This window comes from Miniopterus schreibersii (genome assembly GCF_964146895.1).
Source record: "Miniopterus schreibersii genome assembly, chromosome: 8".
In the NCBI taxonomy this organism is placed as follows: domain Eukaryota; kingdom Metazoa; phylum Chordata; class Mammalia; order Chiroptera; family Miniopteridae; genus Miniopterus; species Miniopterus schreibersii.
In genome coordinates, this window is record NC_138109.1 from 24,282,521 (window position 1) to 24,306,465 (window position 23,945).

The 23,945-nt window shown below is 48.0% G+C and overlaps 1 long non-coding RNA gene across 1 annotated transcript in view; it reads right to left on the reverse strand.

Annotated features, from left to right (window-relative positions):
* Positions 1-18,901: 18,901 nt before the first annotated feature.
* Positions 18,902-23,945, reverse strand: part of LOC308560473 — a 53,243-nt gene continuing 48,199 nt past the window's right edge. The window contains exons 2-3 of the long non-coding RNA XR_013999333.1: positions 19,945-20,166; positions 18,902-19,508 (exon numbers count right to left, since the gene is read on the reverse strand). This is a non-coding gene — a long non-coding RNA (uncharacterized lncRNA). The remainder of the gene's footprint in view (positions 19,509-19,944; positions 20,167-23,945) is intronic.

A 23,945-nucleotide genomic window follows, 5' to 3' on the forward strand; every position in this document is an offset into this window, starting at 1 on the left:
TGGGGCTTCCATTGCTGTTGTGGTATCTATAGATGTAGTTGTTTTTCTTCTGTAGATAATTTGATCTGCCCCAGTTATTTTGAGATCTCTTTTTATCTCCGCTGTTCTTCGGTTTCATCACAATGCACAGAGTTAAAGTATAGTTTTAGTTTCATTTATCCTGCTTAGGGGAGGTCATTGTGATTCCTTTATCGATACATTAACGTCTTCAGTGAGGAAAAGTCCTCAGCCACTATTTATTTGTTTATTGCCTCTTCTAGAATGGTGAGAAAATTAAATGTCTGCAGTGTAAGCCACCCAATCTGTGTATTTCACTATGGCAGCCTGAGCTGACTAGTGCATTGAAGACTGCATCAGCTACTTAAGTCTCCTCACAAGAACTTGAAGATGATGCAGCTATCACAGTCCCCCTCTCACAGATGAAGAGCACAATACTCAGCCTTAGAGTAACCTGACCGAGGTCAACATGGTGAGTTGGCATATTGGAATCTGCCCCTCAGGCCAGGAGCCTCCTTTATATTTCCAGTTTGGGAAGGAGGCAGAGTACCCGGCTGTATCCTGGTTGATGGGTGGTTACTCCTGGCTCTGCCAACTACCTCATTCATGCTCTCCCAGGCACAGGCGACCCAGAGTGGTGACCTAGGGGGACAGAGAGATGAGGAATTCCACTCAGGCTGCACATTCCTGCCCTGCCTTTGGGGAGGGCAACAAAGAAACCCCATTAGCACTGCGTGTGTATGTGGGTGGGAGACAGGGGCTTTTGTCTTCCTCTCTGGCGTCCCTGGGAGCACACACAGCTCTGTTTCCAGGCCCCGATCATTCCAAGAGGGTGCCAGGACACCAGCAAACTCCCATCAGTGACTCAAAAGCACTGAAAACAAATATTTTAAAAATCCATTTATTTCTCTGTTGGCACATAAAAGTCTGGCTCCTTGCAATTTCAAAGTAGGCAGCAGAAGCAAAGAAGCTGGCTGTGGACTCTAGTGAGAGATTTAATCTGTATTAAAAACCACCATTGTATCAGACTTTTCAGTGTTCAGAGCACGTCTATACCAACCCAGCTTTACCTTCGCATCAGGAGTCAGCAGGGTGAGTATCTGAGTATTATTACCCTTAGTTCACAGGTGAGGAATGAAGACACATAGAATGTAAGAAACTGGCTCAGGGAAAAACCAGGGTTACACCCCAGGGCTTCTTACTCTGAATGCCACACTCTTTCCATCTCAGAAGGCTCCTTAACGTGGGAGGTGATATCTGCTTCCCAACTGCTTCAGCTATACATTTCCATTTACTTTTCACTGCTTTTCTGTTTCTCAATCACTTTCCATTCCTTGCCCCATTGGATGACCTTGTGATACCTCTTCCGGCTGCTATTAGCCAACTTTAGCAATCCACCATTACCTGCAAACTAACTCCCCTCTTGTGCCTAATTCTAGATGAGTTGATTTTCACATTATTTCTGGGTCCCAAAGAGGTTCCAGGTAAGACACCTGAGACACTGTTGATGAGGAGTGGGTGAGGACAGTGAGGAAGGGGCTAGGCCAGGCCTATTCTCCCTCCCAACCCAGCCAGAGCGGCTCTGTCCATCTCTGGGTGACTGTTGGGCTTTGTTTGAAGAAAAGACCCAAGAGTGATTACAGGCCACAGATCTAGATCGTTAATAAATACATTACATGCTCCGGTAATTAAATTATTCCTGTAGAACCAAATCACAGTGCAGACCATGAGGAAGGCTCTTGTCAAGGCTACACTTACACCTCATTGATTCTAATTCCTTGGGCAACCCCAGCAGGGCCTGCCTTTTCTAAAAGGGTGTGCGTCGGGGTAAGATACAGAGAAAGAGGTGGTAGGGGGAGGAGCACAGGAAAGAGAGGAAAGAGGGAAAGAGGGGGAGGACAGGCAGGAAAGTCACAGGCCTTGGGACTCCTAAAGCAGCTCTTTTTTTTTTTTTTTTTTTAATATATCTTTATTGATTTCAGAGAGAGGAAAGGAGAGGGAGAGGGAGAGAGATAGAAACATCAATGATGAGAGTCACTGATCAAGCCCACAACCCGGGCATGTGCCGTGACCGGGAATCGAACCCCGATCGCTTGAATCCTAGGTCGATGCTCAACCGCTGAGCCACGCCCGGCCGGGCGTAGAGCAGCTCTTCGGCTTCTTCAAACACTGACCTCAGAGGACACCTTTGACAAGAGTCCATTATTTTATTTGCAGTTTCCCAAGTCATGGCTCTGGCCTCCTTGCTTTATGAGTGCTATTTCCTGTGCCTGGAAAACCCTCCCTGCACTGGTTTAGCCCAGGACACCCCACCCCCTCTGGGAGCTGCAGGCTTCTGGGATGATGCCCAACGCCCTATGCCAACCCCAGTGGAAGTGATCACATGCCTGAGTTAGCCAGATCCACTCTGCTCGTCCTTCTTCATGCCAGGCTGAACTCTCCTTGTCACCTCCACGTCCCAGTCCCAGCTCCAAGCCTGACACTTGACCATACGTCTTTCTCACGGAATCAGGCAGCCATGAGTTTGAGTCTGGGCTCAGTCACTTAGTAGCTGCAGACCTTGGAAAGTTACTTGACTTGATGGACTTTTGCTTTTCGACTATGTCCAAAATGTAACCCCTCCTTAAAGGATGGAGAATGGCCTTCCCTGGGGAATCCCAGGAATGGACTGCGGGCTTGGAAGGCATTCCTGAGATACTTTAGGCGGTGGTTCTCCACCTTGGCCACCATCGGAATCAACTGGAAAAACAGAAAACAAAATACAGGACCCAGATCTCACTCTCAGAGACTCTGGTGTAAGAAGCCTAAGGTACAGCCTGGAGGGGATATTTCGCTTCCCAGGGGCAGCCAGGGTAGAGAACCACTGCAAAGCTCAGGTGGAATCTCCGGGACCATAAACGCACGCGTGGGTACCCCACTCCAGTGGTGGTAGGTGCCTGCCTGCACATTATGAATTCTGTGAATTTACAAAAGCTCCATTGTATAGATGAAGAACCTCAGCTGACCAAGAATACGTGGCCTGCCCAGGACCTTAGAGCTCAAAGTACCAACTCAGGCCCCTTTAGTGACATTTGTCAAGCACCCCATGCCCTGGCCAAGCTCCTCATTCCCTGTCCTGATCTCACCCCCTGTGCAAAGCTTGCATCTAGCGCAGCCCTTCAATCTTGTCCGAGGATGTTTTATTTGGCATACACAGTCTTTTATAAAAGTCTGAATTAGTTGGCTAAGAATCAAGATTTTACATTAAAAGTTTAGATTTCAGGCCAACACTGTGCAACACTCCCACAAGGCAGAGCTCAGCTGGAGCTGGCTCAGTGGCACCCTCCCTTGGACCCCCAGGCTCTCTAGGGGCCACCACTTCCCCATCCTGTATGGCCTGTTGGCCTCACCTGTCTGGCCATGTCATATCCAGTTTTTGACCCCTGCATTGTACCAGAAATAGAGGTGAAGCCTCACAAAATGGAAACAATGTCCACTTAAATATATCATGCTTACTGGACAAGTCAGTCTGCTTTCATCAGAAAAAACTGGAGTCAGACCTGACACACAACTATAAAAATCCTGATGGTGATAGAACAGAAATACCACATCAACACAGTGTTTTCTCATTCTCAACTGCTCTCATGTGCTTTAACTTCCTTGAGTTAGAAAGCCCAGGGGCCTTCCTTCTCTGTCTCCACCCTAACCTGCTGCTTGTCCTGAACAATGGCCTGGATATAAATCCAGATTAGTGGCCACTAGACAGTCAAAACAGAAACCTCTGAGCACAGGAACCCCTTGTTCCTAATGCTTTTCAAAATGATCCTCAGAGATGCAGAATTAAGGGGGGAAATGTGACCCCTAATAAAACTATCAAGGGACAGCGAATGCAATCTAGCACATATGAAATATAGTCAATACAGTCAAAGGTCAGAAGGAAATTTGAGAGGTCCACATAATTTTAGATTTATTAATTATCCTCTTTTTAAAATGTTGCCTTTATGTTCCTAAATTTAAAAAAATAACTCAAGAATCCCTAAATTTCTGCAATTTCCTCATCTGTAAAATGAAATAACAACAACACGTGAGACATTGGGAGAACTGTAAGAGTTAATTCATATGTAGTGCTCAGAACAGCACCTGGCACAGAATAAGGGATTCACAAATGTGTACTGCCTTTATTATTACTCAGGTGTACCAGCAATTTATCTTTTCCTCCCCTCTTTCCTTTTCCTCAAAAAAGCTAATCAAACAGGTTTATGAAATTCCCATGACCTCTGTTCATTAAATAAAGGTGGACTTACTCAGCTGTGACAAACTCTGTGTAAAGCTCTCATCGATCCCTTGGATTTGGATGTTTAGGTGACTACAGTGTGTACTATAGAAGAAGCATTTTTGTACAATTCACCAGCTGGAAGAGCTATAAGGAGATACTTGCTTAACTGTTTCTCTGCCAACTTTTTTTTCTCCCCACCAAGACCTATAAACTCCAGGTCAGGAAATGTGCCTAATTCACTTCTGCCCCTTCAGTGCCCAGCCCATTAATTAGAAGTCAGTAAACATCAACAATTATGTGATAAATAAATGAATATTCAGACAAGGCAAACATAAATCAAGATAAAGATGTCCCTGTTTCCTTCAGTGGGACAGTCCTGCCAGAAAAAAAATTTCGGCGCCTTAGGGACAGACTATGGTCAAGGCTGTGGCTCTGCCCAGATCCCCCTTCTCCCGGCTTCAGGGATGTTGCCAGCTGAAGGCTCACAGTTGAATCCCTCCCCAGAAATTGCCTTCAACAAGGGGGCCTGCATGACCCAAAATGGATCACCAAAGGGAGCCACAGACCCTTCCCCAGGGCAGGCTGTATCCAATGGCTGATTGATGAGTTGCATGGGGACGAAGTGGGACAACTCTGAAGAGCCAACACTCTGTAGCACTGAGCCTTGTCGCAACTGCACCATATCCACCTTCCCCTCCACCAGCTTGCTTCCCTTTCTCTCCAGGAAGCCTCCTGCACACAGATCTCCAGCTCCCAGTCTATTTCCTGGGGAACCTGACTTGTGACAGTTGGCACCAGGACTAAGAGCCAGGGAGGTGGGAGCAGGCTGGCTCTTCCTGGGAGTTTCTTATCCCCATACCTGCACAGCTCAGCCCCTCCTTTTACTCATGGCTCATCTCAAATGCACATCTCAGAGAGGCCTTCTCTGACAGTCCTAATGCTTCCCTGCCCGAATCAATTGCTAGCATGGCACCCTAAATTCTCCTTCTATGTAGTCATCAACATCCAAAACTGTCTTGGTCTGTGCTTTCTTGTTCATGGTCTCTTCCTCTGCTGCTCACCACTGGATACTCAGCTTCTAAACAGCACTCAGCACAATACAAGCCCTTAAGAAATATCTGTTGAATGAGTGGGTGAGAAGATGCACATTCATTCACAGTGGAAAGCACTGGGCTGAGAGCTAGCCCTCACCGCTAGCTTTGTTTCTGCCATTAACCACCTGTGTGACTTTAGACAAGTCCCTTGACCTTACTGGGCCTTAGTTTTCTCATCTGCAGAATGAGGTGACCACATGTGGTGATCACCAGGGATTCTGACAGCTCCAGCACGCTATAATTTTACATGGTTATGCAGCTCAAAATTACTCTCTGTAAACTACATAGTAATCATAGAATTTCTGAGCTGGAAAGGAGCCTCCCAGAGCATTTCACAATATCCAGTGAGTATGGGCTTTCAGATGCCAATTTCATGATTACACAAATGCTAGAAAAACTTTCATGTGAGGCCCCATCTTTAAGGATATGTTTAACGTGGGGTCAGTGAGGCTTTAGAGCACTGTGAAATGACCATTCCCCTCTTTCCATAAATACCATGCAAAGTGTTAAGTCTCTTTCTCAAGTCCTATGAGGTAACGATAAAAGTTAACACCGGTGGAGGCTGCCAGCTCCAGCCCATGCTCACGTGAACACTGAGAGCAGAGCCTGGCCCCGAGCAAGCCCTCAAGGAACGCCAGCTCCTCATAGCTTCCTCATTTAGTGCAAACAAGTCACTTTGAGGTGGGTGCTCTCACTATCCACCCTGGATAATGGAGTTATGGGGACTGGAGCGTGGAGAGATCACCACATCTTGTACCATACATGTCTTTTAGCTGATGGAGCCAGTGGTGGAGCCAGCATTCGGACCTGGAGAGACTGGGTCCAGAGCTTTGCCTTTAGCCACTGCACTGTGCTGACATCCAACACAGTTATACCCTCCCCTTTAAAGACTGGAATCCTGGCTTAGGGACAGGTTACCGTTTGACCCTCAACTACAGGCTATGAGTCTGGTCAAGAGCCAAGTTTCTCAGACTTTAATGCACACACAAATGACCTGAGCAATCCTCTTGAAATGCAGGTTCTGCTCAGAGGATCTGGGGCTGGGCCCGAGATCTGCATTGCCAACTGTTCCCAGGTGCTGCTGCTGCTGCTGGTCTGTGGATCAGGCTGTGAGCAGCAAAGGTATAGAAGGGGGAAGTCAGAGACTAGCCGCTGGTCCAACGCTGGCAAACCCTGGCGACAGGACCCGGCCAAGTTACTTCTCACCTCTCTGGGACCTCTCGACATCCTCACCCACACATGGAGATGCCCTCACCTCTGCACCCACCACCCAGGGTGGCATGGTGATCGAAACACAGAGTGTGCCTGACAGCGTCTCATAAACCAGAAAACTCACAGGGGGCAGGCGCTTGCTTGTCCACTGGTCCACAGCCCCTAGGATGTGGGTCTTCAAGGGGTCTCTAGCACAGTGCCTGGCACATAGCAGGTGCAGTGTAAAGCTAGGATATAGCCCAATTCCCCCACCCGGTCAGTGGGAAGGTGTCCGCCTGGTCAGTGGCCACAAGGAGTGGAGAAGCCCAGATCAGAGTGTTTCCCGCTAACAAGCTTCACCGGACCCTGTTTGGCCTGGGCATGCAGGCTGCTCCAGCCCGGCTCCCTCTGCTAGCTGCTACATAATCCCTTACTCGATCCTGGCCAGGGGTGGAAACTCACCCAAACAGCCGCCATCAGGTCTTCCCCAGATATAAGTAATGAAGGCTATGTCTTTTCCCTCTGGTCCCCCACGTGGGTTTTTTGGGACTAGCCGAGAACAGCATGGCCCTCCCTGGGTTAGAGCTCCGACAGTACAATAGGTAACTAGTAAGTGTTCAATCAAAGCACCAAACACTTTCAGTGTTATTTAATTTAATCTTCACAACCATCTCAGGTTCCCATTTCACAGATAAGGAAACTAGAAGTTACCTACCACAGCCAAACCATCCACTCAGTAAATAATCCAACTGAAATAAGCTTGCCAACTATTTTGCCATAGAAAACAATGTCAAGGGGGTCTATTATCAAGACCCCCAAAGCCAATGTCCAGACTGTGGGTTTAACAAGTTACAAGAACCAAATGCTCAGAACAATGGTTCTGGAATAGGTTCATCAGCATCTCCAGATGGCCCTGCTGACCACGAAAGTTTGTTCCTGTCACTGATTTACAGCTCTAGCCCTGGCAGGAAAGAGAGGCCACTGAGTCCAGCTTCCCACACAATGCAATGCCACATGGGGCCTTTCTCCCACTGACCAACTATATTTGAGGCCCACTGGCTGAGAGAAGGAAAGAAGAAGGGAAGAAACTAAAGTGACAGGATGACATTATCCCTAACTTAGAGGCAAGGAAGCGATGCTCAGGGAAGCTAAGAAGTTTAGTCCAGAGCACAGAGATATAAAAGTAGAGGTGAGATTTGAACCCAGAGCCACCTGACTCTGAAGTCTGTGCCCTTTCCTCTGCCTCCCCAGATCTGTAATTACTGTTAAGAAAAGACTAGCAGGGCCCTGGGGCCCAGGAAAGAGCTAGGTGGGGCCCCAGAGCCTCCCCTGATCACTGCTGGCTGCTAGCATCATGGGAGACACAAGTACCTCACCTGAGGCCACAGAGAAAAGGCTTTCCCTTTTCATGAATCCTGTTCTTGGTGCCCAGCTCACCTGGACGACAACTGAACACAGGCGGGCCATGGAGGGAAATCAAGGGTCCGATGAACTCTCCAAGGGCACAGCTTCAGAGACGCTGCTGAGCCCGCTGAAGGCGTCCTGGCACAGTCACAGAATAAGAAAGGTCAAGAGGCTGGAAGGGCCTCACGAGACCAGCTGGCCCTGTTCCCTCTGGGCCTGTGGCTGGGCCTTGCATAATCTGCCTCACAATGGACTGGAGAAGCGTGAAGCCGAGTAGGACAGATTACGTGGTGGCCATCCAGGAGCCCCATTAGCTTTTATAGATACTATCAGGACCTCTCTGTTCCACCTACAGCCAACTTCTCCATGCTCAGTTCTCTGCAGAGGGGGAACATCTTCACTGAGACTCCCACTGACTGCTCTGAGCAGACAGCTCCTTGTGGGGGGGAGAACATGTACACAAGCCCTTCCCCAGAGGGTCTGGTCACTGCTGCTGTTTTGTGGGCTCTCTCTGGCTGACACCCTGTAAATCACAGTTTCCATCAACATCTAATGCATTCTCTCCCACACCAAGTGCTCAGTAAATGTTGGCTGTGACTGATAATGATGGTGTGAAGGGTCTGACTCAGGCAGAGCATTGAGGAAGAAACAGCTTTCTGGTTCTCTTAGCATAAAACAGCAAAGTAGGGGCTTCCTCACTAAGGCACAATTAGAATTCTAGTGGCGAAGTTCATTCATTCAGTACGTGTGAGCATCTACTTTATTGAGCACCTACTAAGTGCCAGGCACTATGTGGGGATTTGGCACTCTACAAAACAAACACCAGTCCCTGCCTTCACAGAGCTTACATTCTAGTGGAAGTGATAGACATAATATAGCGATAGGTACTGATAAATGTTCCAAAAAAAGAAAAAGGAAGGCAAGAAAATAAAGAGTGTTAGGGAATGCTATTTGAGATGGGATGGCCAGAGAAGGCATACCAGGCAGAGAGAACAGCAAGTGCAAAGGCCCTGAGGTGGGAATGTGCTGGGGCCCAAAAAACAATGATATAAGATGAAGGGTTGTTAGGTGAAACTAGAGTAGCAGGCAGGGGCTGGATTATACCAGTCATAGTGAGGACTCTGGATTTCACTCTAAGCACCATGGGAAGCCGTCGGAGGACTTGAGCACAGCAGTGACAACATCTGATCTGCATGGTTTGGGGACTAGAATAACTGATCCCCAGCAGGCAAGTTCCAGGAAAACCTAGGTACATTTAAAAAAACGAAGTACGTAGAAAGTAACTTGTTTTGAAAATATTATTGTCTTAGCCTACTCAGGCTCTCATATCAAAATACCAGTCTTGGGTGGCTTAAACAACAGAAATTTATTTTCTCACAGTTTTAGAGGCTAGGAAGTCCAAGATTAAGGTGCCAGCTGATCCAGTTTCTGGTGAGAACTCTCTGCCTGGCAGATGGCCACCTTCTCACTGGGTCCCTACACAGCCTTGCCTCAGTGCATGTGCTTGATGGAGAGAAAGAATAACCTCTCTGGTGTCTCTCCTTAAAGGACGCTAATCCTATTGGATCAGGGCTCCATCCTTATGACCTCATTTCACCTTATTAATTCCGAAAGTCCCTATTTCCAAATACAGCTACATTGGGGGTTAGGGCTTAAATATATATTTGTAGGGGGACACAATTTAGTTCATAGCAATTATACTCCTAAAAATTTTGATGAAAAAACAATACCTTCCTGCTCAGAGGGACTGATGGAGAAAATCAATGGTCAAGTCAGAGTCAGCCACTCTGAAGAGAAAGGAAGCAGATCACCCCAACATCCCCAGGGCAACGTTTCTCCACCCTGGAGTGATCCTGATTCAGAAGCACTGGGTGGAGCCCACGACAGTGCACTTAATAAGCACTCTCAATGGACTGATAGGCGGTGGATGAACACAGACATTGTCATCAATACAGAAAAGATACAGAACACTCCCATGACATTGCCCTTTTACAGCCACCCCTACTGCCCCCGACAACCACTAAGCTCGTCCCTCTTTCTATAATTTTGTCATTTCACTTCTTGCTTTCTTTCTGCACTTTCAGACCCCACAGCACTGCTGTTGGACACTGGCTGACTCGCATCCGCTTGTGGTCAGCCTCAGGTCTGGCCTCCCCTCCCTCTTGAGTCATATTGTTGGATCTTGGCCCTTAAATGACATTCTGATTTTTTTAGGACCTTCTTTCTAATTCATCCAGGGTATTTCATATTTATCTCCACCTTCCTAAGGGGGTGGCATCTACCTATGCAAAGACTATGGGCTTTGAATATTGTCTCCATTTATCTGAGCCTCTGTTTCCTCTTCTATACAATGGGGTCAGTAATACCAACTTTGCCAAGCTGTGGAGATTAAATGACACAATGAGGTGACTTTGCACAGTACCTAGCATATGCAGGCATTCAATGCCTGGTAGCTGGGAGAGGTAACGACACATAACTTAGGACCACCTACCAATCTTAGCCAGTCTGCAACATAAAAATAGCAACTAAACTAAACACCATCTCCTGATGGGATTAAAGTCAGAAAGGGAATCTGATCCTAGAGGTGAAATCCCATAGTTTGTTCATAATAGCTGGCAACTGGACTAAATTATCAGTTCTCAAGAAGGGTGTCCAGTGCCCTGGCCAGGTGGCTCAGTTGACTGGAGCATCGTCCTGTACACCAAAAGGTTGCGAATTCAATCCCTGGAGTCAACTAATAGATGTTTCTCTCTTTTTCTCTCTCTCCCTTTCTCTCTCTCTCTCTTCCTCTTTCTCTCTAAAAAAAAAATCAATAAAAACATATCCTTGAGCAAGGATTAATAAAAAGGGTGTCAAGCATTTGGGGAGGGCCCAGGAATGGGTCATCAGAAATTTGCCAATCACCAATATTCATCACACAACTTGCTGTGTGCCCTTGTCAAGTTTCTCTACCTCTCTGGGCCTCTACTTCTTGGTCAGTCACAGGGGGAGCGAGCCCCAACCTGCAGTTTCCTCACCTGTACTTCAGAGTCCACAGAGGAGAGAAGGTAGAGCCCTACAAAGGTCTCTGGCCTCTTCCTCCCCTCACCCGCCAACCCAAAGCAGCCTTGTGATTGTTTCTACATATCAAGAGTCCAAAAGGATTTTCCTTTGAAGAAGCTCTGGTCATTCAAAAACTCTTGAGACCACATCCTGATCACTACTGAGATTCCTCAGGCTCGAAAGGTTTGTGATCCCGGGGCTCACTCTTGTGTGCAAACAGTCTGGGCTCTATGCTATGGGCACTGCTATGGCACCTCCTTCCTGACTTGCCCACAGGAGCATTCGAGGATATGGAACTAGAGAATCGGAGGCCCGGGGCATGAGCACTGGCAGCAGGGTGGTGGGGACGCTGTGTGTGTGCAAACCCATAAGTGAGGGCGCCGACTCAGCCCTGACTATGGATACATTCGGGGTGAGAGGGCCCGAGTGGGTTGCAGCATGGCCGACTGCGACACACAGTTCCAGCCGAGGATCGCCAGTGGCACCCTTCTAACCAAGGTGGGAAAGGGAGCAACAGTCCACCCTGCTCAGCCTCATAAAGCTCCGGTGACCACCCCAGATGCATTCTCTGCCCAAACTGGAAACATTCACCCCATTGTTTCTCTTATTTCCACCTTGGGAAGGCCAGAGCTGCACTGTCACCTGTGACTATTTAAATTAAGTACAACTTAAAATCTAGCTCCCCAGCTGCACTAGCCAATGTCAAGTGTGGCCCCCTAGGTGGACAGCACAGCTCCAGAGCACTTCCATCACCACAGAGAGTTCGACTGCACGGTGCCACTTAGAATTGTTCAGGAGACCTGAGTCCAGCCCTCTCCACACCTCCGACTATGAATTAGCTCACCAGGGTCCCCACGTCATTTTCACTTCCTCCTAAAGGGCCTAGACTGCGGCAAATGGTGCCCCTCCCTCCAAAGTTCATGTCCATCCAGACCTCACACAATGGCCTTATTTGGAAATAGGGTCTCCACAGATATAATTAATCAAGATGAGGTCATACTGGAGTAGGGTAGGCACCAAATCCAGCACGACTGGTGTCCTTATAAGAAGAGGAGACACAGAAACTCACACAGGGTGAAGGCCATGTGATGACAGAGGCAGGACTGCAGTGACACATTTACATGCCAAGGAATGCCAAGCACGGCTGGCAGTCACCAGAAGCTAGGAAAAGGTGAGAAAGGATTTTCCCCCAGAGCCTTTGGCAGGGGCATGGCCCTAACAACACCTCAATCTCAGACTTTTGGTCTCCAGAACTGTGAAAGAATAAATTTGTTGTTTAAAGCCATCCAGTTTGTGGTAAATTGTCACAGCAGCCCTTGGAACCTACAGGGGACCCAAAAGGAAACCCCCACATTCTCATACAACTCCCTCCCTCCTTCTCTCCCAGACATCTCAGACCTCATGGGACCCTTCAAATATTAACCTCTAGACATGGACACCCACCGAGCTGATCAGATTCCTCAGATCCCAGAATGAGAGAACCCGGAGGAGGCCTGGCACTGGAGGGTGCAGGACACTGGGCTGGTGGGGCTGCCCAGGAAGGTGCCAGACTCCGGAGACTCCCAAAGAGCCTGCAAATGCCACAACTTACTCTCTATTCAACCCTAAAACAGTATCAGAAGGTTCCCAGAAAGCAGCAAGCCCCAGGCCATTCAGTCAGCGGTCAAACAGTGGAGCCTGATAGCTTACTTTATTAACCAGCTAGATCAAAAAGCTGTTATAGTCTCTGTCCGGTAATAAAATGCAGGAAGGAGCTGAATCACCCACCTATTAGCATGGTGCTGGCGCAGCTAATAGATGTGGCCTGGCTGAGCCCAGGCCAGACCACAACAAAGCCAGCCAGTGTTTCCACCTACAACCCTGCCACTCCTCTGCCCGGTCCGGCACCACACAGGGCACCTGCCCACATCCACCTGCCCAGGATGAAGGCTGCATCAGAATCTGCCTGTGGTGGCTCACTTTGTAAATACACCCAGAGTATCCCTCTCAACATTCCCACCCAGCTCCTCCAGGACCTGGCCATGACCCCAAACAAGAACAAAGAAACCAAACGTCAGAAATCCAGTTTATTGAATCGATTCTTTAAGGAAGCAGCCAGTACCTAGTTTTTACAATATTTCATAAACAGGTGCAAAGCCCCCCAGATCCAAATGCTGCACAGCACTGAGAAGCCAGCCCTGAATCAGCATCCCCTCTGACTGCCCAGAGCCTGGAAACACCCTATTTTTTGCCCTGCACCCCACCTTCTCAGTGTTCCTCAGGCACTTCCTCCTGCTGCTTTAAAATGGGAAAGAAGAGCATAGCTGTAGGACAGGCATAAAATCGCTACCTCCCTTCAGGCAGCTTAAAGCCGGGCCACTCCGAACGGGCCACTCTGAACCTCGGTGTCTTCACGTGAAAATGATGACTCCAATGGGAGCTTTGTTCTAGGACCTAGTGAGGTAAGTATCTCAAGTGCTTAAGAGTTTGGTACGTCATAGATGCTCCATTAATGTTACTTGTTCATGATTTTGACAAATAATGTGCCTAGCAGGTAGTAAGTACTCAACACCTAACAAAACCAAGCTCCAAATGCAATAAAAGTCATTATGAAAAGTTTATGGGAACAGATTCAACTCTACAACCATCCAAATTACATCCCTCAGAAAAGACTGAGCCTGAGTCTCCCACTAATGTGCAAAGCAGGACCCAGAAAGCTCCTCAAAGCCACGTGGACCCAGGCTCAGCAGCTCAGTCCCTGCTGCGCCGTCGCTGGCTCCTGATTTATCACCGCACTAGGCCTGAACTCTTCGACCAGGTCTGCTCCATTATGTTCCATTACTTCAGGCCACACTCGCAGGCAGCCTCTGGGGCTTCATCTGCTTCCATCAGGAAGTCTTGCTGGGAAGAGTTCCATGTGCCCCGGTGATAATGTGATTTAGACACGCAGCATTCAGGGCCACTGAGAATCCTGATGAAGGAACCCAGCATGAGTTCATTCTCCTTCCCAAGAGAAGACAGCAGGAAGAAGGAACAGGGAGAGGCATCCTTGCTTGTCCCTTCCAAAGACGGTGACGTTCCTTCTCATTTGCTACTGCAACCTGCCAATCAGGGGGTGCTTTCAGCCCCACCCTTCTTGCCAGACTGTGAGGCAGGCACTAAGGCCACCAGCCTCTTCATGGCCTGCGATCAGATCTACACCTGGGATCTGTCCACCTGGCGCTGACCTGCGTGACCTCAGATCCGATCTCCGTAGCTTTCCAGCATGGGCGTTTGGTGTACAGAAGGGTTTTTATTTCACGTGAAGGCTTATTCTTACACTCAGAAGCAATTTACCCTGGAAATCGGTGCCATGAAGATAGGAATGAAGGATGCCCACATTCAGCTACAGGCCAGTCCTCCGCCCTCCCTGACAAACCACCTCCACTTCCTCCCAGAGCAGAGATCCGGGGAGTGGGCGCACCCGGCACGCAGCGAGGCCTGAATTTCACGGCATATGTGCCTTTCCAGATGACTGCATGGATACGCTCCATAACACGCTGTTAAGTGATAATTAGTGATAGACTTGTATGAATATTCCAAATAAAATGTCTCTCCACACAGCTGATGGAGACAAAGGGCAGCACACAAAATGTAAAAAGTAACGCAGGGATTTTACATATATATCTGCACACTGGGAATTCATCAGAAGTTGGTTTCAACAAAGTGAACATCTTGGGATCCATTTTCAGTGGAAGGTGCATGAGCATGTGTATTTCTCCCACAGTGCAGAGGGAATACAATCCACCCCGTCACAAAAAAGCAGAACTCCAGGAAGGCAAGAGAAACCCAGTTCTGGAGGGCACTCTTCTGTTGCCCTGTTTAACAGCAGCTAAGGGTACTAAAGATGGGCTGTGTAAGAAACAAAACAGAGGAAACGCCGAGGAACAGGCATACTACAGCCAGGGTGACTCACACTTTGAGTGAAAGAGAAAAGGCTTTTATTCATGCTTCACATTTTCCCCCTAAATGAAACTGCTGAAGGCTCCAGCTCTGCCCCCACAACCTTTCACACACATTCCCATTTTTAAATTCACAGTGATTTTGCTCCACATGGAACAACGGTGATGCCAATGACACGCTCCCTCTCCTCCCCACTGCCTCATTCACCAGGGCAGATAAAAGACTCTAGGCATCCACACTGATGATAGTAAGGAAGACAGGGAACCTCTGAAGCCAAAAGAACAAAAGAAAGGGCCCCAGACCCCAGCACGGCCACGGGCACTGCAGACCACGGTGGGTGGAGAACCAGTACAGCTCAGGGGCAGGGAGAAAACCAGCCCTCCAGGCTTAAAGAGAACAAGGAGAGGAACGCAGTCAGCAATGTCGCCGTGTCTCCTCTGTCATCATCATGGGTTCTGCGCTTACTCAGATGGAATATCCTGTTTGAGGGGTGAAGCTGAGCTCTAGCTCAGGAGGAAAATCGGTGGCACCATGAGTCCTCGCAGGCATAAGCCCCGCTGCCTGCCCACCGTCCTACCAGACATCACCTGGCACCACTTCCTAGAACAGTCCTAAAGCCATCTCTACCCTCCCTTCAATTTCTCAGTGAGGAAACCGAAGACCGGAGATGTCAATAACGTGCCCAATACAAAAGCTTGAAAACGAGTGGTAGGATTGGTTTCAGATCTAGGAGCACTGAGTTTCAATCTTGTTGTTTTCTTTTAATCAAAATGATGTTACTCCCTTCTTTCGTTCGTTGGACTAATTTAACATCCAAACCACAGAATTATCTTGGAAAGAGCAAAACTAAACATTGAAAGCAAAAGTTTTGAGAAAGGAAAAACTACCGTCTAGTCCAGGATGATCTCACCCTGTGGACAGACCCACCAGCCTGACCCTGGCTCCCTCAGGACACGCGTCGGTGCAGAGGGCGCCAGGAGCAGCCTGGGGGGGGGGGGCCGCTGGCAGCCTCCAGCACTCACACCTGCTGCAGGCCTTCCGGCTGCCTCTTCCCTCTGCAGGTGCTCCTGCCCCAGATGTCCAGGGATATCTTCAGGGCTCGCCCTCTCACCTCCTTCAAGTCTGTAACCATATACCCCCTTCTCCATGAAGCCCACACTGACTACTTTCTTTAAAATTGTTCCCTGAGATTCCCCACCTCCTGCACCCTACTTAATTTTTTTCCATAGCACTTATCACATTCTCATAGACTATTATTTTTTTATCTACCACCTTCCTTTTGAAAGAATATACATGAGGACAAGGAGGAATTTTATCTTTTTGGTTAACTCTGGATTCTCCTGGGTCTAGAATAGTAACTGGCACATAATAGGTACTCAATAAATACTGGTTGAATAAATGAATGAATGAATAATTGCTCTGTTCTTTTGCATCTCTTCCCTTCACTCTCTCCCTCAGCAATAACCATCTACTTCACACACACACACACACACACACACAGCTTTCTGACCTTTTCTCTCTTCTTCTCCACCTGTACCCCAAGCCTACCACTAAGATCAACAAGGATGGTTTAGGCTAATTTTAGAAATTCACTAATAATATCGCCAAGTCCTCCATTAAACACTCATATTTTATATACATATATAGTTTTATATGCATGAAAAAAATATGGAAGGATGCACAAGAAACTGATATAACTGGGCATGTCCAGGGACCCAGGTGGCTGAGCCATAGACTTTTCACTCTCTGTGCTTTTATATTATTTGATTTAAAAAAAAAAAAAATCTTTATTGACTTCAGAGAGAGGAAGTGAAAGGGAGAGAGAGAGATAGAAACATCAATGATGAGAGTCATTGATCAGCTGCCTCCTGCACGCCCCCGACTAGGGATCAAGCCCGCAACCCGGGCGTGTGCCCTGACCGGGAATCGAACCACTATCTCCTGGATCCTAGGTCGATGCTCAACCACTGAGCCATGCTCGGCCGGGCTATTATTTGATTTTGAACTATATAAATAAAATTAACTATTAAACATGTTTAACTAAAAGTAAACACTGGAAAAACTAACATACTCCTCCACTCTTGTCCTCAACACCATCTTAGTACAAATTTTTCTGGGTGAAGGTCACTAAAATGTTATCAGCCCTGGGTTAGGATGGTGAGACAGGATGACAGTTCTCCTTTTCTCTAGTTCCCACATTTTCTTAATGAGATTGTTATTTTTATAAAAATGAAATAATTGAAAAAGTCTCCATCAAGCAGAAGGATATGAATTAATGCAAGTTTCCCCACATACATAAAACATTGAGACTTTGTTTCAAGTCATAAATCCCTTTACCTTTAATTTTGCTCACTCCCACTTGGATTTCACATGTAACAGATTTCCAAATAAGTCGTATAAGATGGTGCCAGGGTGCCTGGAGGTAGGTGCAAGTGAAGGGCACAGGCAATGCCTTCAGGGAGGTTGTATCCAGTGAGGATGACCACAAGCAAGCAGTCTCACTGCTTAAAGGACACCCTAAAATGACAGCTGAGATGAATGGGCCAGTGTGATTTTCATGGTTTTCCTTTGGGATTTTCAGATTGGTCCAAATTTTCTGCCCTGAGATGTATAACTGAACTTGCTCCACTATGGAGTAAATGTGGGTTATTAGTCACTGACCTTCTCTGGGCTATGATATTCCTGAGGATGGAGCCCCTGTTTAATTCATCTTTGTCTTCTCAGCCTCCAGCTTGGCACCTTGCAACAGTTGCTGCTCCATAAATGGGTTATGAATGAAAGCATAACTATTTCCCAGTATCCCACAAGGAATCCCAAGGTACACCCCAATTCCAAACTCAGACACCACCACTCCCGCACTCACCATCTGCTCAATTCCATCGTCATTCACAGCCATGCTCTGTTCTGGGCAAGGGAAGGAGGCCGAGTTACCCAGGCGTGGATGTATGAGGCCATCTAAGGAAAGGCATGTGCAGCCTTCCCAGAGGCCCAGTCTCCAATACATTGGGGCACAAAGCAGTTAATGCTCACTCCACGCTGGGAGGTCTTTGTAACCTTCACTAACTGTCCTTTGATCTCCTTCTGGAGAATTACCTCAAGGAAATAATGGTATGAAGATTAAAGTAGAACCATGGTCATTCATGCTACTTAAAACAGAGAAAAGTTGGAAACAACCTAAACATCCAGCCACATATGATTAGATAAGTAAATGATCGTTCATCTCTATAACTGAGTACAGTGCTCTTACACTACAGGGGCTGTAGACTCACATAACTCATGGGGGGGGGGAAGGGGAAGGGGGTGCATTGTTTGAGCCGTATCCATGTGGCTTTATTCCCTTATCCTAAATGATTTAGCACCCTCATTTTTTGTAAACTACACTGGCCTCAGTTTTCTCTTCTGTAATGAAAGGTATTACTTGATCATTAAAAAAAAAAAAAAGCTTGTTGATATAGAAAAGCTGTTCATGACATTAAATGGCAATGAGTGTTATCAGAGAATACGTGTGGTACTGTGACATTACAGTTACATATATATGTATATGTGATACTATAGCCTACATTACAGCTACCTACATATGTATATGTGACACTATAGCCTAGAAAGGGATCTGGAAGGCTCTTCAACAGTCTCAATGGTCATCTTTGGGGTAAGTAGGATTAGGGGATGGTTTTTTCCTCTATTTGTCTATCCTTCCAATGTTTTTATCATAAGCATGTGCTACTTTACAATAACAAAAATAACCACCAAAGTTACTTTGAATTGAAGAAAGAAAAGAACTACTCCCCTGGATTAGGATAGACACTAAAAGGTGAGAGTGAGAGTTGTGAGGGTAAAACCAGATGGAGCCCCGAGAGAAGGCCGGCCTCCTCTAGCACTGCTTTCTCCCAGGGAGGGAGCTGGGCTCCAGTCGCCTCCAAATTTACAAAGACAAACTCTCACACATCCAGCCAAAGCACATCTGCCAGACACGGGGTCCCCACCAGGAGAGCCAGAGTCGCCACTGTGTGAGTCTCACCTGGGACAAGGCAGGGGAGGGGAGAGAGGCACCAGGGAGCCGATGGGAGGAGACACACTGACCAGGCCAGGAAGCACCTGCCAGAGGAGATCCTGTTCACAAATGAAACAGGTGTGGCATGAACTTGGCAACTTCTGAAACACAGAAATGCCTAGAGGTGCTTCTAATCTAAAAAGACCCAGTTTCAGGTAAGACTCTTTAATCCAGAGCTCGAGGGAGAAAACGTTAACATTTTCTCATAGAGAAGGTTCACCAGAACGCCCAGGGCTGAAGTGAGAACAGCCTGCTGAAGGGTGGATATGAGATCTTCACAGTCCATGAGGAATGGCATAGGAGCTAAAAGAATCCAACGCAGGAGGGAAGGTCTCTTCTCGCTTTATCCACTGGTAAAACTGGTCATAACTCAACAGACAATTTTTTATGGGTAACTAAAAAACGTATGGACTCGTGCTGCTTCCGCTTCTCTGGTCTTTGTTCCAGCATTTGCAACTGCAAAGTGAGAAAGGCCCCTGTGTGTGCTCCATTGAGTGGGTCCTGGACAGACAGCTCGGGAACTGCTTGGGTGGCTCTTGCTCATTGCTGGTATCTGCGAACAGGGAGAGCGCTTATCACAATGGGCCCCAACCATCTTCTGCTTTCATCACACCAACAAAGGACAGAAATGAGACAGGAGCTGGAGTGGGCAATGGGAGGGACACAGCAGGAGCTTGGGGAGGGAGGCGGTACCAGAGGTTAGCAAGAGTAGCAGGGCCCATAGAATAGCAGGAGGAAGGGAGGACCCAGGGATGGAGTGAAGTGGTCAGAGAGAAAGAATTCAGAAAGAGAGGCAGAAGGTATGAGCAGGGCGGCAAGGCCAGCTTGGGCTGAAGTGCTCACACTCCTCGCCATGGCCCGTCGCCTCCTGCTTTACCATCTGCCTCCTTTCTCTGCCTTCTGGCCCAGTGGGGGTCATCCCAGCCCCACCTCCCAATTCCTACCTACTACTGGCCCTCCTCTAAGCCCTACCAGAGAAACAGACTTACCGCCACCATTCTCTGGCCTGCAAGTGTCCAGTTCCAGCCGTCCTCAGGGCTCCTGCCGGCAGGGGAACAACACTTCAGGTGTTGGTTTCCTCGGTATTGTGATCTGTGCTTTCAGAATCTCCTTTCTTCCCATTCTTCAGAAAGATGTCACGACGTTTTGTCCCTCGACTGGACAAGATCCAGCAGGAGTAGGCAACGAAGGGCCAAATCCGAGACACCAGACTGAGAGGGACAGGAAGGGGAAACGGGACAGTCCTGGGTGATCTGGGCCATCTGGTCACCTCATTCTAGTTCTATGAGTGGACATTCAGACAAGGAGACCAAACTGAATCAGAACTGAATTCAGTGCACAGCAGAGTCACTGGATTACTTTCTACTTGGGACCTGAGACCTTTTGTCACCACAAATCTTCAAAACACAGGTGCAAGCAGATCTATCTACCAAAGATTTATAAACCAGGACAGCTTCAGACTTTAAAAATGTGTGAACACAAACCATAATCAACAACCTGCTCCACTTAAATCAGCCTCCACAAAGCACATCCGTTGTGTCCTATGCCTAGGCTCCCTCAAGGATGAGTGTGTCCCCTTGCTAACACCTCCTCTAAGCAGGTGCTTGCCTGGAATAATGGACAAGACATGATGCCAACCAGAGAGCTTGGGCCTGATCCCAGCAGGAACCAGGAGCTTGCCTTCTGCTTTATGGCCACAGGACTGTTCGCCAAGCCACACTGGATAAACATCTTACAAACACGACCATTTCCTGTGGCCACAAGAATGACTGAAGTGTAAGAATCGCCACTGGCAGCCCCAAATATTAAAGCACATACTCTACACCAGTGTTCTCCAAAGTTAGTGTGCACATCATCTGGAGGCCGTGTTCAAAGGGATTTGGGGTTTATATCCCAGGGTTTCTGATTCAGTTGGTCTGGGTCATAGAGGCTGAGAATTATTTGCATTTCTAACAAGTTCCCAGTTGCTGCTGCTGCTCTGGTCCAAGGACTACATGTGGGAACCACTGGTCCACACCAAGAGAGTTAATAGCACACCTGTTGTCTATTAAGGAACCGCCACCGCTATGAATGGCTCACTTTCACTCAGCGCTCCGGCCTCACCCAGAGCAGGAGGCACAGAAAAGGCTGCAACACAAAGAAAACTGTTGATAAATCCATTCATTCTAAGGCTTAAAAGAAAAAAAAGCACCTAATCCAAGCAGACTTCACTCCCACCTCCTGCCAATTACTCTCTATCCCATCACCCTTTCCTGTTTTCTTTATAGCCCCAATATTGCCTGGAACATTTTGTTCATCGTTGACTGGCTTATTACCACCGGACACTGAGGATGAGAGGCCCAAGAGAGCGGGGACTTTGCCTGTCTTGTTCACCACTGTAACCCAGCACCCAGAGCAGTGCCTGGCGCTTAGCAGCTTCTCCATACATATCTGCTGAATGAATGAATGAATGAATGAATGAATGAACCAAAGAATTAAATATCCTAAGACACCAGGAGCAGCTTCTTCCAATGTGGTTCCCAAAGTTGGGTTTGAGACTTTCCTTCCAGTTTCTTTCCCTTTCAATAGTAGAAGCTGGACTCCTTGTGCTTCCCCAGGGTGTAAAGGGTAAAATGTACCTTAGTCTGGAGTTCTCTATGACAGGAGAAAGAAGACAGGAAGTCCCAGGCCTGGGGGTGGGTGGAGCTGAATCACTTCCCAGCTCTGGTGGCCTTTCACATAGAAAGGATGCTGATGAGTCAGCTCTACCTGGAGATAGGACTTGGGAGGCAACAGGTATAGTAGAGTAATGTGATGTCTTAGAGTCCAGAGATTTGGGTTCAAACCCTAGACAAGTCATTTAAATCTCCCTGAGTCTGTTTCCTCATCTATAAAATGGGTGTGGTGAAAATAGCCAAAGTATAGAGTACTTGTGAGGAACAAGGAAGTTGGAATATATGAAAAGTCTTGGTAAGCAGTAAAAAACTAACTGGCTATTAAATGATTAATAAGACCATGTAGTCTCTGGAGGGATCCAAGTCAGTGACATGTCTCGGGATGCGCATCTCCACCCAGTCCTGCTCTGCTGCCTTAGTTCTACCCAGACCCGAGGCTGCTGTGTGGAAGCCCCCAGCCCAACAGTAACAGCCCTGGAGTGCTGGCACGGGCTGCTCGGAGCCCCAGTGGAGCTGCCATCAGCGTCACAGCCAGCAGCCACAGCCATAGGCGCTGCGGCCAGGAGGAAGCCCAGGAGAAGACCACTGTGGGAAGCCGCAGAGGAGCACGGGGAAACTGCCAGTGGAACTGAACCAGGGAAAGTGGCAGGAAACAAACTGAGATTCCTCAACTTCTGGCCAAAATCCTCTGGATAACCCAGAGTCCCAGAGATGAGAACTTCAGAGAAGCCAAGGCCCCCCTCATTAGCAGGCCCTGGCTTCTCATCACCAGGCCCAGGTTCTTGGGGTCAGAGAAGGTCTACATTCATTCCCTCCCTCCCCCAGGTCTCCTTTACCAACCCTGAATTAACCAGTGGGCTGCATTAACTAGTTTGCCATTAACCACATTTTAATGCTCCAGGCAAAGAGGCTCTTGGCCATAAGATGCCCTCACTTAGCAAGTGTCATTTCTTCTGGCCCAGGCACTCCCAAACTGTTTCCATTCTTCCTTGAGTGATAACCTTAATGAAAAAACTGCAAGCAAAGAGTATTTTCTCATCCCTTCAACCAAGAGTTCAATTCACTCAGGCAACTAATCACATACAACTGGACATGGTCTTCGGGCAGCAGTGTGCCACATCCTCGGAAGGACAAGCAAGCCACCGATTCCTGCCCTCAAGCAGCACATGATCTGCTTGGAGGCCAGAATTCATCACCACCACCAAGACTGCTATGCTCACTGCAGAAAAAAAACTCATGGGGTAGGAAACAGAGGCATCTTTATTAGACCATCTTCAGTGGCTGTGCTCTCTTCTGGCTACAACATGGTGTATCGATTGGGGCGTCTGGACCATGGGCAAGTTCTTTGATTTCTGGCAATGTTATGATGTGATTGCTGCTGCTGGTTGCTTGAATCAGGAAAGTTCAGGGAGGTGTCATGCATCAAGGGGTTTAAAGAACAAAAGAATTTCAACATGTAGAAAGGGTGAGAAAGGGAGCTCTGGGAGAGGGAAGTGAGTGAGGCAAAGGGCACTGAAGGGTGTATGTAACCAGAGCAAAGACAGGGCGCGGGGCATGGAAGGAATGAAAGCTGGTAGGTTTGAAGCACCTGTGAACTCTCCGAGGTGAACTGTTCAAAAGCCACCTGTCACCACAGGCCACCCCTCAGCTCTGGGCTGACACCAGCCTGTGAATGATGATGAATGTGTGAGTGTGCCCAGGGAGAGGACCAGGGAAACACATGCTGAGGATCACTGGCTTTCAAAGGATGAAGAGAGAAAGGTGCCAGAGAGGCAGGGGGGACCATGGAGCCTTAATCGGCCTGTCCATTCAATGAGTCTGTGCCCAAGGTCACCTATTGCCTTCTGAGGCTGGAGACATACCTGCCTTGTCTTCTCCCCCTCCATCTGCCCCCACACCCAGGTTCTGGGCTGGATTGGGGAGGAACAGCAGGACTGTTACTCCAGGCAAATCTTTGCAGACGGGTAGGGACCTGCACACAAGGCCACCTAGCTGTCTGGGACAAGTGCTGGAGGGGGTATATCTGCTAGCCAGAAACGGGTGGGAAATGCCCATGGTCTCTGGTTTCAGGTTGGGCAGGGTTGGCAGTGCAGTATCCCATTGAAGAGAGAATAGCCTCGCTCCCACCTCTGTTCAAGTTCCCCTTGCCCCTGCCCACTGGACCTCTCTGCTGTTCACCCCTCTGGGCTTCTGTGCAGTCTGACCCCTTTGTCTGGGCTGCACTTCGCAGCTTCATCTTGTCACATCCTCACAGCCTTTCCAAAACCTGATTCCAAACTCACCTTCTCCATGAAGCCCGACTGTTTTTTAAAATATATTTATTTTTATTTTATTGA